The sequence below is a fragment of the Pectinophora gossypiella genome, chromosome 15 (assembly GCF_024362695.1).
Source record: "Pectinophora gossypiella chromosome 15, ilPecGoss1.1, whole genome shotgun sequence".
NCBI classification, from domain to species: Eukaryota; Metazoa; Arthropoda; class Insecta; order Lepidoptera; family Gelechiidae; genus Pectinophora; species Pectinophora gossypiella.
Window position 1 is genome coordinate 13,212,706 of NC_065418.1, and position 18,658 is coordinate 13,231,363.

The following is an 18,658-nucleotide window of genomic DNA, read 5'->3' on the forward strand; positions in this document are numbered from 1 at the left end:
CTATAAAGTCATGATTTTTATACATCTAGCAACAATAGACCGCTTTTGCGACGTGTTGGTTCGACAAACTTAAATTTGCTGTTGGCGAAATTTTCCATCTAATAGGCGGTGTTAGTATTGGCAATCTAACCTGGAGTTTGGTGAAGTAAAAAGATAAATTTGTTTCTTCTTGATGTATTAGCAGAGGGGAGGCGATCGATCCAGAATTACGTACTTACCTTTTGTAGCCCCTCGTGAGATCAGGGGGTCGGTTTCAGTACAATCTTTTGGAAAGTTTCCACCTTGTATTGTTATTTCCCTAATCCTTAAAGTGTGGGGAGACTTAGAGTAGTTCAATTGATTGGATAGCGTTTGCATGGACTTTTGGAAAAACGAGTCAGAAAGCTAAACTTGCAGATATATTTCAAAGCATTATGTTTGTAAATGTAAGATTATAAGACTAAATGTAAGATCTCTGGCCTACTTGTCTACCTAAAGTGTTTTACCTAAAGCGTACCAAAATTCTTTCAAGATTTCATTCATCACTAATTTAAGAGCCACGCTCTTGTCGTCGTTGTGTGTTATTGTCTGGTCTTATCAAGATTTTATTACTTTAACCAAAACACAGTAACGCCAATCTTATACAGCTTACATCTAAAACAACTTTGTAAGAAAAGACGAAAACCCTCACTTTTTCTCTGCGGAAATTTTTTTCCAGAAGCAATTATAATAAAGCAATCATTCCGATTCAGACGACGGTCTTGGAAAAAAGAAGAATAAAGGGAAAACTGCCGTGTTTCAAATCAACCTAAATTGCTTTCATCTGGGGTTAGGGCCGGTCATATTATAATACGGAGTGTCTTGTCCTCCTTTTCTAAATCACCTATAAGAGGTAATGAGGGTTAAAATTCTAAATTTAAATTTAGAAAATGAATTTTCGGGATTGGAACCGCTATCAAATTTAAGTTTCGTGGCGTAGAAGATATTTTTAGAAACTCAGGTTCCTAATAATAATAAGATATCAGTATCTTAATGACTCTTTAGGATGAAAATGGTGGAAAGTAAATATTAATACGTATAACCATTGAGCCTCCGTGGTCTAGTGGTTAGAGCGTTAGGCTCACGATCTGGAGGTCCGGGTTCGATTCCCGATGGGGACATCGTCGAAATCACTTTGTGAGACTGTCCTTTGTTTGGTAAGGACTTTTCAGGCTTGAATCACCTGATTGTCTGAAAAGTAAGATGATTCCGTGCTTCGGAGGGCACGTTAAGCCGTTGGTCCCGGCTATTAGCCGTAAAACACCTCCACCAACCCGCGTTGGAGCAGCGTGGTGGAGTATGCTCCATACCCCTTCCGGTTGATTGAGGGGAGGCCTGTGCCCAGCAGTGGGACGTATATAGGCTGTTTATGTTATGTTTATGTTATAACCATTGAGATATAAGGCCCAATATCCATTAAAATCTAATCGCCATTGTTTAACTACCGGTGTCTGGAAAACCTGGGCTTACGGTTTTGACATACTTTTTGAATTTAGAACGCATTTCTCGTGTATGTGGGTTTCCTCAAGATGTTTTCCTTCACCGCTGAGCACGTGATAATCATTTATGATCCAACAATATAAATTCAAAAAACGATTTCGAAAATCGTAAGTTTAGGCCCGTGTTGGATTTGAACCTGCGACCTTACAATGAAAGTCAGGCATTCTTCCAACTGGGATTCCACAGCTACATCACCCGACAGACAAACCAAAAATGGTTTTAGTTCCACCACTAGCAGTAAATTTTTATGTAATATTGTACTTCTTCTATCAGTGGCCAACGTCTTTTGTGGTCGAATAGTTGTTCGTTGGGCTAACGATCCGGAGGTGTCGGGTTCGAATCCCGATGGGGTTGCAGACATATCACAAAAATCACTTTGTAATCCCTAGTTTGTTTAGGACATTACAGGTTGTTCAGCTGATTGTCCGAAAGTAATATGACCCGTGCTTCGGGAGGCACATTGGTCTTGGTTGCTACTTACTGATGTAAGTAAGTAGTCGTTACATGAGCCATATCAGGGGCCTTTGGCGCCTCAATGGCGTCAGGGTTGATGATACCAAACGACAGAAGAAGAAGAATATGGTACTTATGCTTGATAATTAGTCACTAAACGTACAGAATGGAAAACTTTACTTCATAATAAAGTTCATGATTTTAGAATTCAAACGCGATTAATAATTAAAAGTCCTACCTCCTGCGGCAATCAGTTACAGTTATTTAAATGGTGTGCTCACATCATTCCCAACAAGATTGGCTATATAACCCACATGCGAGCGAGCACATGAGTGTTGGAGTTGAAGCAGTCGCCGTAGCCGGAACCAGCTGAATCACATCAACATTTAGTTATAGAGGTAAATAAATACACAATACAATAACTGAATCGCAAATGAAGCAATGTAATAATAAACTTTATGATACAGAAATTTATTTTTATTTTTCAGGATTTAAACACAAAGCTTGTAAGCTGTATCATGGTATTAAAGTTGTTTATGAGTACGCTGCTGCCTGCGGTTAACGAGCAATTGTAAAGTAAAGGATTGGCTGCAATTACACATAATAGCTTAATAACTTGTAACATTTTTATAATATTAATAATATTATTTTGATGTCATTTATAATGACATAAGCATGTTGGACGCGTCACGTCAAACAGAGTACTGCGGGGCGGAAGGCAAGAGGGAAACTCATCACTAATTTAAGAGCCACGCTCTTATCGGTGTAGCATTCTCCATGCTACTTTTTAGGGAAAAATAGGACAGTGGTTTCCTTCTTGAAAAGACATGAGTGGTTAGTTATGAGTAAATGACGATGATTGAGAAGGGAATGTTAAGTTGGTTTGGACATGTAGACCGGATGAAGGATAATAGGACTACGAAAGCGGTAAATAAAGCGAAGGTTGTTGTTAAGCTGCCAGAGGAAGACCTAGAAGGTCGTACATTGACCAAATTGGAGATGTCCTTAGAAAAGGTTCAGTACCATCTACTCTGAACCGGCGTTCGTGTATGAAACGATTGATGAATGTAGACGAAGCAAGAGAAGTGTTTTAGGATCGAAGCAAATGGAATTCCATAGCGTCTGCTTACTCCAGTGGGAAATGGGCGTGAGTTTATGTAAGTAAGACTAAATCTCTCAAAATGCAACAAACACAAACGTATCTACAAAAACTACTCAACTTGAATGCAACCAACGAACACTCGCAACCAATCTGAATTCCGAACATTATCGAAAGGGGCAATGGGCAAATCTATCACTTAGCAAAGTTACCACATTGTAATTGGAATGCACATGAAAGGAAACCAGTAGGTAGTCGGCAAGTCACGACCGGGAAATTCGAAGTGAAGGATCAATCTTAAAAACCTTGCCAAGTGCGAGTCGAATTCCTACGCCGAGGGTTCTATACCGTTTCTTCATTCAGTTCGGGCTTTTAGCTCGAGTAAACCTCAGACATCGGCGGTTTTTCTTTATACTTCACTTTTTTTTTGCATGTATTATTTATTGTTTTTCTTACAGAGCAAAAGCAACAAAACATTAAGAAACATTGGGGGCAGTTCGAACTTCGAATATATTAAAATGTAAGGGTAAACCAGTTATGTTCTTTTTATCATTTGATATTAAATCCAAGGCTACCGACAGCGTCTCAATAGGTACAGTCTTTAAGGACGGACAGATATCGTATGTTTAGTAATCACGTCCCGTCTTGTTACGGAACCTTAAAAGGCCCGATACACTCGAGAGCCTCATTTACTGATGGATCGCTGTGCCCCATTCCCCAGCTCAACCCGGATGGCTTTAAATTTTTCAACAGAATGAGTTTTGTTAAACTTCCCCCGTCTCCTTTAAATTTAAAATATTGTCCTCATTTTTATTTGGAACGTGAACCGAGTGTACGAGATTTTTGTAAAGTCGAGACGTATTTTTTGAAGGAAAATATTTTCTCTGAGTCCTGAAGGAAATATGGTCTGAAATAACTTTTTACTCTACAATGTAAAACAGAGGGTTTAGCATGCAAAAGGACGAAATCAAGCCAATGCATAAAGAATTTCTTCAAGGATTCAACTTTCTTAGTAGTCAAAGAGGATAATTTTATAAACCACCAAATACCAAGTACGTACAAAATTGAATTGGAGTAAAGTTATGAGCTTGTGTTTTCTTACAAATATAAAGTCAAGCTTCTAAGCAACATGGCCTCCTAACTGGAGAGGAGTGGGTATACTATTCACCTACCCCTTCGGGCATGATGCTGTAATATCTTTCTGTTCTAACAAACTAAAATCCTAGACTCTGGTTCGAGTTAATAAAATCCAGTATTGGGCACTTTTCCGCTTGCTGACGACGTCGGGGGAATAGCCATTTGGCAAATGACATATTCAGATGCGGAAACTATTGGTACTAGACTGTCCAGGTAGATGCATAAGATGCTAGAACAACTGACGAATGACGTATCTATTATGGAATGCAATCGCGGGATCCCGATCTCGCGGGATCTCGTCTAATTCTACGGAGTCAATCCCGAAGCACAACGCAAGCATGACGAGATCCCATTCGAGATTGACGAGATTGGGCGAATCTCCTTGATTTATACTTTTTGTTTTGATTGTGCTGATTTCCAGAGAAAACATAATTGTTTAGTTAGTAACATTGAAGAATAAAGGTTTTTTTTTTTCGAAAATATTTTGTTTTAATTATTATTAACCTCACAAACAAGCAGTTTTCATCGTTTTCAGCCACTCTAACTTTACATTTTTTATGAACAAGACGAAATTTCGAAAATTTCTAGATCTCGCGGGATTAATATTTCCACTCCCGCGGGATCTCGAATTTGCCATCTAAAGTCGGGATTGCATTCCGTAGTATCTATTTAAACCACACAATAAACGCAAGACTTTGTGATTGGTCAAAACAACTTAACTTAAGCTGAAGACTATATCCCAATTGGGGTAGTCCTCTGACTTACATCCATCACAAGATGAAGTAAGTACCCACACGTCACCCAGCTTTATGTTAGGCCAACGTGATAGCTGATGAGTCGTATCGCCGTGTATAATGGTCGAGCCAACTGTGTTTGTGGAAACTGCACTTAAGATACAAAAAAAGGAAATAATCCATCAATTTCCGCTAAACCGTTGTCACTCCAACAAACGGAAGTTACCTAGGGGTCCGATAATAATGGAATTTCAATCAGTTGAGGCGAGAGGCTTGGGGGTCTTATTGGCAAAGATTGGGTATCTAAAACGACGCTGTTACAGATAAAATCTCCAGGAACTGGTGGATTTACAATTTTCCTACTTTGCAAAGTTGGGTGTTTGGTTAGATTGTGTAAACTTTCCGGTGCACGAGGACATTTTAATCACGAATTATGGAATGACGCAAAGGTAATTTATTTCTTCTTCCATCGTCTTGTGAGGTCAATGACCGACCCCAATCCTGGATTTAATATTAATAATCAGTAATTAGTTATCTTAGCCTTTTATAACAAAACGAGAAGAAGAAAGAGTCAAAGAATTTACTTTTTACCGACTTCAAAAAAGGAGGAGGTTCTCAATTCGACCGTATATTTTTTACCGACTTCAAAAAAGGAGGAGGATGTTTGTTCGGGCATATCTTCGTCGTATATGAACCGATTTTGATAATTCTTTTTTTGTTTGAAAGGAGATATACCCAAGGGGGTCCCATGTCAAGGAAGTCAGGATCTGATGATGGAAGACCAGAGAAATCGAGGGGAATTTTCAAAAATCGTAGGAGCGACTAGTGCGTTTGTAAGTCATATTGATCGGATCGATCTTTAGACTTCGGGAAAACTTCCCGACCTTCGAAAACTGGTCAGCATCAGGGAGATACCCTATGGCCTGGCAAAACTATACAACCTGGAGCAATTTTTCTTTCACGAAACGTATTTAAATCTTGATCAAATTCAATCGCCGGTGCAAAAAAACAAAATGGCGGAAAAAAAAGATGGCCGCCATACAAAATTTTGTCGATTTTGGAAGAAGCCCGTTTGGGTAAAAATAATGTATGGGGCGCTTACTCAAAACGTCATGTAGAGTACGGAAATACTTTCTGGTCACCAAAAACTGCTCCGCATCAGAGAGATACTCTACGGCCTGGCAAAACTATCGCACGTGAACCAATATTTCTTTCAGAGCACTTATTTAAATCTTGGTCAAATTCCATAGCGCGTAAAAAAAAAAACAAAATGGCGGAAAAACAAGATGGCCGCCATACACAATTTTGTTTTTTCAGAAAATGTCTCGGGATATAAAATATATATCGGGGTTGTGATCGGATCGTCATGTTAAGTATGGAAATACTTCCCGATTTTCGAAAACTGCTCCGCATCAGGGTGACACCCTACGGCCTGGCGAAACTATCACACCTGAACCAATTTTTCTTTCACGAAACCTATTTAAATCTTGGTCGAATTTAATGGCCGGTGAAAAAAATACAAAATGGCGAAAAAACAAGATGGCCGCCATACAAAATTTTGTTTTTCCAGAAAATGTCTTGGGGGTAAAAATGATGTATAGGGGTGTGATCGGAACGTCATCTTTGAAAACTGCTCCCAATCAGGGAGACATCCTACGGCCTGGCAAACCTATTGCACCTGGATTTTGTTTGTTTCCACGACACCCATTTAAATCTTGGTCAAATTCTGTCGCCGGTGAAAAAAAACAAAATGGCGGAAAAACAAGATGGCCGCCATACGAAGAGGGACCGTTTCGAATAAACAGGACACGCGAGCTGCTTTAGCAGCGAGCGAACCACGCGAAATCTACTGTATCTATATGTATGCGTGAGTGTGTATGATAGCAGCTTCCACTGACAACCACATGTGTGTATGTACACATACACATGTGTGTGTGTGTGTGCGTGTGTCTGCGCGCGCGTGTTTGTGTGTGTGTGTGTGTGTGTGTGTGTGTGTGTGTGTGTGTGTGCGTGTGTCTGTGTGTGTGCGTGTGTCTGTGTGTGTGCGTGTGTACGTGCGCGTGTGCTCGTGTGCGTTAGCGCGTGTGTGAGTGTGTGTGTGTAAACATGTTCATCTATACTTATAATAAATCTGTAGAGAGGTCAATTCTGTACATTAAATATTTTTTCAAAATAACTATCAGGGGGTGATAAGTGGTCGATACTGATGCCAAAAATGCAATCAGTAAAATTTTTGTCTGTCTGTCTGTCTGTCTGTCTGTCTGTCTGTCTGTCTGTCTGTCTGTCTGTATGTTCCTTATAGAAACAAAAACTACTGGACGGATTTTAATGAAACTTGGTACAATTATTTTTCACACTCCTGGACAGGTTATAGTATACTTTTCATCACGCTACAATCAATAGGAGCAGAGTAGTGAAGGGAAATCCTTTTGTATGAAAAATCTAAACCGCTCAAGTTAGACGTTTGAAATTTGGCATGCAGGTACCTTAGATACCGTAGAGGTACACTAAGAAAGGAATTCCCGAAATTCCCACGGGAACGGGAATTAGCGGGAAAATCCTTTTGTATGAAAAATCTAAACCACTCAAGTTAGACGTTTGAAATTTGGCATGCAGATACCTTAGATACCGTAGAGGTGCACTAAGAAAGGAATTCCCGAAATTCCCACGAGAACGGGAATTAGCGGGAAAATCCTTTTGTATGAAAAATCTAAACCACTCAAGTTAGACGTTTGAAATTTGTCATGCAGGTACCTTAGATACCGTAGAGGTGTACTAAGAAAGGAATTCCCGAAATTCCCACGGGAACGGCAATTAGCGGGAAAATCCTTTTGTATGAAAAATCTAAACCACTCAAGTTAGACGTTTGAAATTTGGCATGCAGGTACCTTAGATACCGTAGAGGTGCACTAAGAAAGGAATTCCCGAAATTCCCACGGGAACGGGAATTAGCGGGAAAATCCTTTTGTATGAAAAATCTAAACCATTCAAGTTAGACGTTTGAAATTTGTCATGCAGGTACCTTAAATACCGTAGAGGTACACTAAGAAAGGAATTCCCGAAATTCCCACGGGAACGGGAATTAGCGGGAAAATCCTTTTGTATGAAAAATCTAAACCACTCAAGTTAGACGTTTGAAATTTGGCATGCAGGTACCATAGGTACCGTAGAGGTGCACTAAGAAAGGAATTCCCAAAATTCCCACGAGAACGGGAATTAGCGGGAAAATCCTTTTGTATGAAAAATCTAAACCACTCAAGTTAGACGTTTGAAATTTGTCATGCAGGTACCTTAGATGCCGTAGAGGTGTACTAAGAAAGGAATTCCCGAAATTCCCACGGAAACGGGAATTAGCGGGAAAATCCTTTTGTATGAAAAATCTAAACCACTCAAGTTAGACGTTTCAAATTTGGCATGCAGGTACCATAGGTACCGTAGAGGTGCACTAAGAAAGGAATTCCCGAAATTCCCACGGGAACGAGAATTAGCGGGAAAATCCTTTTGTATGAAAAATCTAAACCACTCAAGTTAGACGTTTGAAATTTGGCATGCAGGTACTTTAGTAAACTTAAAGCTTAGTTGCAACAGGATATTACAAAATTCCCACGGGAACGGTAGTTAGCGGGAAAAACATTTGTATGAAAAAATCAAATCTAAATAAAAGGAGAAACTGACTGACTCAGTGACTGACATATCAACGCATAGCCTGAACGGCTAAACGTAGGCATTTGAAATTTGGAAGGGACATAGCTTAGGTACCGTAGAGGTGCACTAAGAAAGGAATTCCCGGAATTCCCACGGGAACGGAAATTTGCGGGAAAATCCTTTTGTATGAAAAATCTAAACCGCTTAAGTTAGACGCTTGAAATTTGGCATGCAGGTACCTTAGTTAACTTAAAGCTTAGTTGCAACAGGATATTGCAAAATTCCCACGGAAACGTGAGTAAGCGGGAAAAAAACATTTGTATGAAAAAATCGAAACCGCGTAAGATAGATGTTTTCAATTCAATTCAATTCAATTAAATTATTTATTGCATTCCATGTAGTACAATGGGGTGTTACATAGGCATAGGAACTAAAACATGGACCCTGTAGGGCACAGCAACGTTGAAGGGAAGAGAGGAAGTGTGTATTAAAATTAAAACTCAATGAACAATCAATTAAAAAAAAATCAATTCAATCAATTGATTCAATCTAGCATGCATGCATACCTTAGTAAATATAAAGTTATTTTTGGCTGTATTTTGAAAAATGGGAGTTATTGGGAAAAAAAAATTATGAAAAAATCTAAACTGCATAAGTATGCACTCCCACACACACAAAGATCTCTCTCTTATATAACACGCCACGCGGACGAAGTCGCGGGCAAAAGCTAGTCAATAATAATTGTGATCACTACTAATAATATATTATATTATTATATATGAATATAAATCAGAAAATCTGTCTGTCTGCATCCTTGCTCGGTCTAACCATCACTTAAAATCGTAAAATAAAATAAAATTTTTAACAAAAAAAAAACCGACTTCAAACGCAAAACTAAAAAGCAATAAATAAATTTACTTCGTACAAAGTAATTAGTACGTATTTTCAATTAGTTAATTAATTTATAATTCTGAAGTCGGTGCCAAGTAAATGCTACAACAACCCTACTACAATATCAAATTACTATGTACACACAATATTGTTTAATACCTATATCAAAGCAATTACAAAACAATGTCAAACAAAAAATTACAAAACAATCAGTATTGAAAAATATATGAATCGGTACTTCGTTGTAGCATTTCCTTGGCACCGGCTTCAGAATTATAAATTAATTAACTAATTGAAAATACGTACTAATTACTTTGTACGAAGTAAATTTATTTATTGCTTTTTAGTTTTGCGTTTGAAGTCGGTTTTTTTTTTGTTAAAAATTTTGATAAACAAGAATGGAGAATGTGACACTGACAAGAGCATGGCTCTTAAATTAAGAAGAAGCCCTTGCTAAAGAAGAACTTTAAAAATGTTCGACTTACATACTTTTTGTTAGTAATTTATACACTGGCCAGTAATGTAAATAGAAATAGTATTTGATTCTAAGTCAATCTGTCTTAGCAAATAAAACAATATAGGCGGACATACGACTGTTAATAAATAGGAGATAGTCACTTATTTACCGATTTATAGTAAAAAAGATCGATGTTTTTATCGGCATATGAAAAATTTGTTTAAAACAACATCGTTTCGATCATTTTTACAAGACCCTGTTCCCAAATTAATAGAACCGTGTGTCCGAATATCACAGTAAAACATTCCGTGAAGACGCGAAACTTTGACAGCTGTTCAAACATCATGTCTTCCTATCTCTCAAAGCTTTTACGTGTGTTTTTACTTCGTAAATCGCAAAGTAAGCTTCTTAAAATTTTGTAAAAACAGCAATTCTTCTTTATCGCGAAAAGTTGAAAAAAAATTTGCGTCGCGAACTTCTCTACTTAAGTATTATGGGAATCAAAGACTGGCAGATAACGAAAAAGGTTCCCTTCGTCTGGATATTCCATATTTCAGAGACTCACAGCTACGTAAGACAATTTCGCCTTACATTATAAATACTTATTGATTCTCACCTCACAATTTTAACGCACATATCAATCACATAATGGTATTTGATAGCCCATCGAATAGTGGTGGGTTACCAGTTAGGAACTTTTCTGGTTACGTTCCCAAAAACATGTAGACGGCGCTGTACAAATTTTTCTTCTAATTTCATGGATAACCCTAATGATGACCCTTGTTATTTTTATTACACCACGCATCTTCCAGCCATTGTTATTCTGGCCAAAATAAAGAGAAGCAATATGTCAAGGTAACAACATAATTATATACATATCTGATTCATATATGAAGCAAGAATTATTTTTATATATGCTTCTGCCATTTTTATATATGCCTCACATATATTTTTGAATAATTATATACCCGAGGAATGAGAATATAGGTAATTATCACGTTGAATCTCTACAGCAGAGCCATCTATATTTTTTTTTATTGAACGTGTAAAAGCCTCATCGGGAAAATTGATAATATTGGCATCATAATTCGTATTGCAAAAATATTATAAAACACAAACTACTTTTTCAAATTAAGAATTAATCACAGTACAATAGCAAGCTCTCAGTGTATAAATACAGACTATAAATAACTTCGAAAATTAGGTGAACGCTCCTTGACGAGACGATTAGACGCAGCTAGTGAAATTTCTTAGTTCAGGCAAGTTTGCTAAATTCAAGGCAAATTTGTTGAATTCAAGGCAAGTTTGGTAAATTTGAACTTTTGAAGGGTAATTATCAAGGCTTGGTTTAATTAAAATGTTATTTCAGAGGGAAAATGGAGGCTCGACATGTGTTTATTGTATTCGAGAGTTTCTTAATTAAAAATCTTCGAGCTCCCCTTAAATGTTTAAGTACACTTGTTTAACAGAATTGAGTGCTCGAGACTGTGTACATTAGAATTTGGTGTTCTCAAAGATTAAATTGTGGGTAAAGAACCATTAGGTATATATATTATAATAATATAGAAAGTTTATAAATTAAATAAGCTAAAAACGTATATACATTTTTCTCTTCTTTAATAAAATAATAAGATTAGGCTAAATACTTATAACTTGTATGAACCTGAGAATTTAAAGGTTATGTGAAAAATTTGTACGAACTACAGCTCCGGTTCAGAAATACTTCCAGAAATAGCCTCTCCATTTTCATCTGCTTTCCTCGAATTGAAATCTTTTAAAATATTCAATACAATTCATCTAACCAATCCACGTTCCTGTGCTCCTAAACTATTTTAAATTCCGACCAACTACAGCGCGTTCTGCGGGAGTCCGAAAGATTTTCAAATTTTTAAAATATTATGCTTCCTTACTCTTTGTATGCCTTGGAGAACCACTCAGAGTGAGCATGGACCATTAAACTGGTGGAAAATATACTGTCTGTCTGAACATTGGTGTGCTCTTAGTAAGCTCTCGGCCTGAGGAGTGAGGAGTTACTGTTATTTCTCCTGAACCTGGCAAGTTACATGCATGAAAGAGTCTTAAGAAAAATATATCTGTAAACCGTATCCCTGACATTTAAACAGCAAAGTGAAAAGGATCCGTTTAATCGAATTTATAAAATCTACTTTTTCTGAAAGCATTTTCGCTTTAAGCTTTTAATTAAATTAAATTCCTTATTAATTTACGCTTATTTTTCCTGGCTTGCCACAAAAAAAATACTTAAAATGATCTCAAGTATCATAATATTTCTAAATTAAAAAATAAAATTTTTGACCTCTATTCACAAATTCCATCACTTTCGAACGGTACGAAATAAATTCGAACACATTCAAATTTCGATCACACATGAACCAATGAACGCTAGTGCGGTCGCATTACACCACGCAACATGTGGCTACATGTGTAGCGCGCTCTGCCAAATGACCGTCGTCTAACTCCGAATGTTCTAACCTAACCAGAATTGCTGGACGTCCAAACTTAGTGCTACGAGGTACGACTAGATAATAAAGGTAGTAAAGGTTTACCTTTTATGTTCTTGTGTTTATATTAGTGTGAGGAAAATTATACATAAAAATAATTATTAAAATATTTTTTTGAAGTAATATTATACGTTGAATATCTCTCTTGTCACGTAGGTCAGCTGGGTGAAATTACTTTCTTTAGAGATAAGCTTACCTGTACTATCTGTTTTCTTTGTATGTTCCTTGTGTCTGTTTTATTGTGTACAAATAAATAAATAAATAATAAGAAAGGAATAAATTATTTAGCCGTAGATTGACGTCAGACGGTAGTCACTAGTTCTCCGAGCAAAAAGGAGACTGCTGAAGTCTTTTAAGTTGTTTATTTTTTATTTAATTAATGAAACATAGATAAGTAACACTTATAATCAGATGTCTCGGTTCTTTGAAGAGATTATGTATAACTTATTATTACCAGTACGAGTACCCCTTACATTTCGAACCCATTTACAGGACAACCGCGTCTTTCATCAGATATGCACCAAAAAGGTGAATCACAGGAAAATGTCATTTAGTACGGAACCCGATGGAACCGCCCCGACCGCTAGGTTTCATTTGTGTTAGTTGAGGGTCGATTCTGATACAGACCCTTTGCAAATCAGTTTTGGTAAGAGTATTAGGTAATAGGTACTGTAAGTATTTACTTATATAACATATTTTCCAGTATTTGTGACTTACCTACCTACGTAATGAGAAGTCATAAAATTCAAACTATAGAAAGTTTATACATTAATATTTTGGTAGCTAATTTTATACAAACTATTTTTGTTTTAATACATTTTTTGTCCTTATTTAAAATAAAGAACATAAAAAATACATTTTTATTCGTATTTGATTTACCGCCACGCATTTTCAGACAACATCGAACGACTTCCAAAATAGTCCCTCACTAATAAATGCAAGAACACCGTACTAAGAAACTTCGTTTCTATTTTCACGGGGCACGTTTTATCGCCATATATTATTCAGGAGAGAGATATATATATGTCGCCGCATGGCATATACAGAAGCCATATATAGGCATGTAAAGTTTGACATACCATAACTTTCGAGGAAATCGCTGGAAATTTGGAAGGGGGGTATTAAATTGAGAGTGGAATGTCATGTCTCAAAGTTGTGAAGAATTGAAGTTGAATTGCATAATTTATTCCCCTCTTTCAGAGTTGTTAGAAGGATATTAAATTGAGTGAATATTTATTTTACAAGAAAATACGATGACATACAAATCTAATGTGATTTGATATCTTTTATTTCATAATGAGGTTAGTCAATTTTTACCACACATTCAGGTTTATGAGCAGCTGAACTTTTTTTTTATATCCTGACTCTCCAGCCCACAAGAGAGCTCTAATTTTGGTATAATATATGTACAAAAAACACAGTAAGCTCAAAACTATGCGGCATGAGTGACGCATGCGTCACTATATTATGCATAATATAATACCCAACGCGACAGATAATGCCAGGTTCAACCAATAGACGTACGCCATTTATCTATGTAAACAGGTTTTGCTGTGACTATTGATGGAAATCCGCGTTAATATCGCGTCTAGCGCGACAGCGTTCCCCGTACAGCGATGACTGAAGCCACACAATAGACACCATATATCGCAAGTCCAGCGCCACATGTGCCGCCCGGACGCCAATAGTTGGAATTTTCCAAAATAGTTCACGCGAAAACTATTTTTCTTTACAAGAACAGTAAATTCATGTCGAAACCGAGCCCTCTGGCTGTGTGCCAGCTTTCCTTTGCCTCGTGAAATTTTCAACGAACGCGGATGCGAGATGACAAACTCCATAAAGTGAACGTGGGCCATTTAACGTAGGGTTCGTTGGGAAACCTTTTTTAAACTTAAAGGAGTTTCAGGAAAATGGAAGAAAGAGAGGATGAGTAACCCTATATATTCGAAGCCTGCTTGTGTTTTAAATTATTATTTCGCTTTTCTTTGAAAATGAGATGACTCATTAGGTACATCAGGTTCGAATCCTGTCTCCGTCTTTAAACCAGTGAATTTTCATTGAGTATGAATTCATGTTTCGATCTCAGGATGGTATTAATATACTAACCTCAGCTAAGACTGCCCTCAAAATCTAGCTCAAGTCTCTGTTATTATATAAGAACTGTCTCATTGACATGATATTGAGGACAGTCTCAATGCTGAGATTAGGGTATTAATAGACCCTTAGATAATTGATATCACGAGGTTTCTTGGATTTGTGTTCGCCCCAGGGCCGCTAACCAAACCTCGTTCGGTTTTTACAGGAGCAACTGCCTGTCTGACCTACCAAAACCAGCCCAATACAGGTTAGGACACATGTCCGAAATACATTTCTCGGGAATATGGGTATCCTAACTCAGTTTATTTGCTAAAGCAGCCAACAGAACTAAAGTAAGACACTCCGAGAATCCAGAGAAACGTTTTCCATTCCCACTGGAACCTTTAAACTTAACAACCTGAGAACAATAACATTTTATTTTAATGTCCTGGAAATTCTCTGGAATGCCCAGTGGCTTGCGGAGTCGCCATCGGTAGTACATTACTGGCGAGACGCCAACACCAATAATGGCTGTATTGAGCTTTCCTTACCTTTACACTTCCCCTGACCATTATGAGAACTTGGATTATATTTACCCAGCTTTGAGATCTTCTAGAATTTTGAATTTGGAATAATGTTAACACTTTCAAGGACAGAACGTCTAATGACGTTCCGATCCCAAGGTATCATATTAGTACCTATTATGAACCATCAATGAGCCATGATCTTTGTCCGTGAAAGGATTAATAATATAGGTATGTGGAGGAAGCAAGGAGGATCGAAACAAATGGGTATCCGTCTCCGCTTCCTCCGGTGGAAAATAAGTGTGAGTTTATGTATGTATGTAATTAAAAAAATAATAATGTAGAAGTTGTGAATAAAAAGGCGGTTCTAAGAATTTGTATTTTCTACAGTATTAGTATCTGCCCGATAAATTAATTTTCTAGTCCTTATCACGACAAAATGAGGTAACAACTTGCTGATCCTATCAGGAACCCGATACCGACCCCGCCGGCGGCGTTTTACCTCATTCAGCGCCCACTAGGGTCGATTGTTTCTTTCAAACACACACAGACGAGGCGCACTGAGGTTTACGTCTAAAGGTAATGAACGAATCAATGAATTACCCGGGCGAATCGAATAGGCATCTCCCTGGTATGCAACTTGTCTGACGTGTGAGTGAATTCTGTCGGGTTATACCTACGCCAACGTTAAAATTTTGATAGGGCTGTTTACGATTTCTGCCAAAATTGACGTTCGTTCCATAAATTTTGGGCCTGTCAATCATCCGTCCCTTTCCTTCATCCGGTGGGAAGAATATAATAGGTATAACTTTAAATAAATGAGATGTCTGCAGGAATCAGAGCTACTGTTGTACTGTTGCTAAATGTTTTAGAAATGTTTATTTTTTTTGTTTGTGTGCAATAAAGTGTAAAACAAAAAACAAAAAAAAGTAAAAATTAAAACCAAATAAACACAAGTTGAAGCAAGAGAAGTGTGTCAGGATCGAAGCAAATAGAATTCTATAGTCTCTGTTTACCCCGGTGGGAAATAGGCGTGAGTTTATGTATGTATGTATGTACGAGTATGTAACACAAGTTAATAGCGGGCCCTACACTAGGGTTTCCCCTGCATCGCAATAGCCCCATGATAAAACATTTTTTTTCATAAAGATTAACCACCTTACACATAACATAAACCAGGGATGAACGTGGGTATAAGTATTTGACAACCAAGCAAAGTTTAGTTGACTTGTATGATAATTGGATTCAATTTTGCTTTTATTTTACCTATAGTTCCACTCTAAGCTCCCTTGTTTTTTCTGACCCTGCACACAAAATGACTAAGTGCCTACGTCACCGTCATCACTACATACGTAATTTAAGAGCCACGCTCTTGTCGGCGTAGCATTCTCCAACCTACCTACCTACGTACGGACAATAAATTCCCAGCTTTCTCCTGACAAAGCGACACCATAAATCCCTACACAATACACATGACGGGACACAAGAACATAACCGGGAATCGAACTACATACCCGTGACACCTCCACATTGGCACTGAGCCAATACTCCGTACTGACTAAACAAAGCAAACCTGAACATTGCAGTAAGTAGGTTATTGGGTGGGAAATGTGAGTTTATTTGCAATGTTGTGACCTATTCAGGTTTCTAGGTTAGGTTAGTTAGGTATTTGGAGATTAAAGTCTCTTTGAATGAAAGTAGAAACTAGGTAAATATCTAAAAAGGCCACATTACACCAATTCATCAAATCAAATACACTTTATGGCACAGAAATTTATTATTTCATTCGTTCATGTATAAAAGCAATATTGCATTTGACATTTGCGCACGTACAAATAAATGCGCAATGAAAACTGCAAACAACTGCCAAATAGCAATATTGCATATATAGGTGGAAACCTGTTATTGGCTTAGTTTTTAAGTATGATTTTCTTTTTGCTATAGTTGTTAAGAGCTGTTGGTCTCCCAAATATAAAATAAATAAATAAATTGCTTTTTTAGATTACCCGCTTCTATGTAACCTTTTCAAACCCCCTGTTACGATAAAGATTCAAGACCAACGATGCTGCGACACTATCACTTAGGAATTACATACATACAGAAATTCTCGCCCGTAATCCCTAATGGTGTGGGCAAAGCCACAAGTAATCAAAGACAACTTGCCGCCACTGTTGGTACCAAGTCCTAAGATCTGCCTACCGCATTCGGTGAAATGGGCATGGATTATGTTATATTTCATCATTTCCCATTATCCTATTTTTTACAGGGTCCGCTTACCTAACCTGAAGATTTGACAGGTCCGGTTTTATACAGAAGCGACTGCCTGTCTGACCTCCCAACCCGCGAAGGGAAAGCCAGCCCAATACAGGTTAGGTCACATACGCTCTTTCGCTCTTTTGGGTCTGTTTTGGATAGTAGTGTAAATTAGCTATAAGAACTTGTAATAATAATAAATAATAAATAAATAATAATCTCCCTATCCATACATAGGGAAGGCCCGTGCCCCAGCAGTGGGGACGTTAATGGGCTGATGATGATGATGATGAAATAAATAATAATAATAATACCTCCGAAAATGCATTTCTCGAAAATGTGGGTTTCCTCACGATGTTTTCCTTCAGCGTTGAGCAAGTGATAATCATTTATGACCCATTACGGTTTAGGCCTGTGCTGGATTCGAACCTGCAACCTCAAAGTGAAAGGCAAACGTTCTACCAACAGAAGTCGATTTACTAAATTAACCAGCCTGGCAAGCGACCTTGGAACATCTGAAATTTCCCAATTTGAAATTTCAATGGCAAAAAAATCCTAACACCGTCACTTGAGTTGCGAATCTATTCAAATCGCCTCGCAACAATATTTCTTTCGAGAAACCAATTTCACTGGCAGAATCATCCCCTTTCTTAGTTCCAAATCCCATCTTTAATTACAAGGGAATCAGGTGGCTGCGAAATTAGAACCTCCTACCTGGGCGGGGGTGATAACAGCTCTATATTTTATGCCTCTAGGCGTATTCTTATAATTTTGCTGGAAGGAATTTGAATTAATCGCATCGGAAGTCTTACCTATATATAGTGAAAACCACGTAAGCGCTTTGGTGGGTCAATCACATTCTGATGTACTCAACATAACCTAGATATCTTTCAATTAATTTCAATCCGGTTAACGCCACAATATTTTACCCGGATTTAAAGCTTGTCTATTTGGAGGTAAGTTGTTCTCCCGGATGTCCTTCTTTTATTGACTACTAGCGAGCGACCCGCCCCGGCTTCGCTCGGGTGCAATGCTGAGGAAAAAATGAATTTTTTTACGACAGCATTAAAAACCTCAAAAATAACAGTATTTCTCCACTATTTAATGGATGTTATTATACATATAAACCTTCCTCTTGAATCACTCCATCTATTAAAAAAAACGCATCAAAATCCGTTGCGTAGTTTTAAAGATTTAAGCGTACATAAAGATATAGGAAAAAGCGACTTAGTTTTATACGTACTATGTAGTGATCCTGGACACTCCATTTGAAAATCTTATTCTTAACTTATGCCGCCTTACGCATTAAGTGCGACCGAGACAAATAGTCCGCACGCTCTCTCCCTTACTCC

General features: G+C 37.6%; 1 protein-coding gene and 1 long non-coding RNA gene across 2 annotated transcripts in view; one reads left to right on the forward strand and one right to left on the reverse strand.

The window, feature by feature from the left end:
- Window positions 1–18,658, reverse strand: part of LOC126373271 (acyl-CoA:lysophosphatidylglycerol acyltransferase 1) — a 351,324-nt gene that overhangs the window by 153,240 nt on the left and 179,426 nt on the right. The window lies entirely within an intron of this gene.
- On the forward strand, window positions 7,241–8,725 carry LOC126373407 (uncharacterized). The gene is made up of 3 exons (XR_007567308.1): window positions 7,241–7,423; window positions 7,826–8,093; window positions 8,496–8,725. It is a non-coding gene; the product is annotated as an uncharacterized LOC126373407 (long non-coding RNA).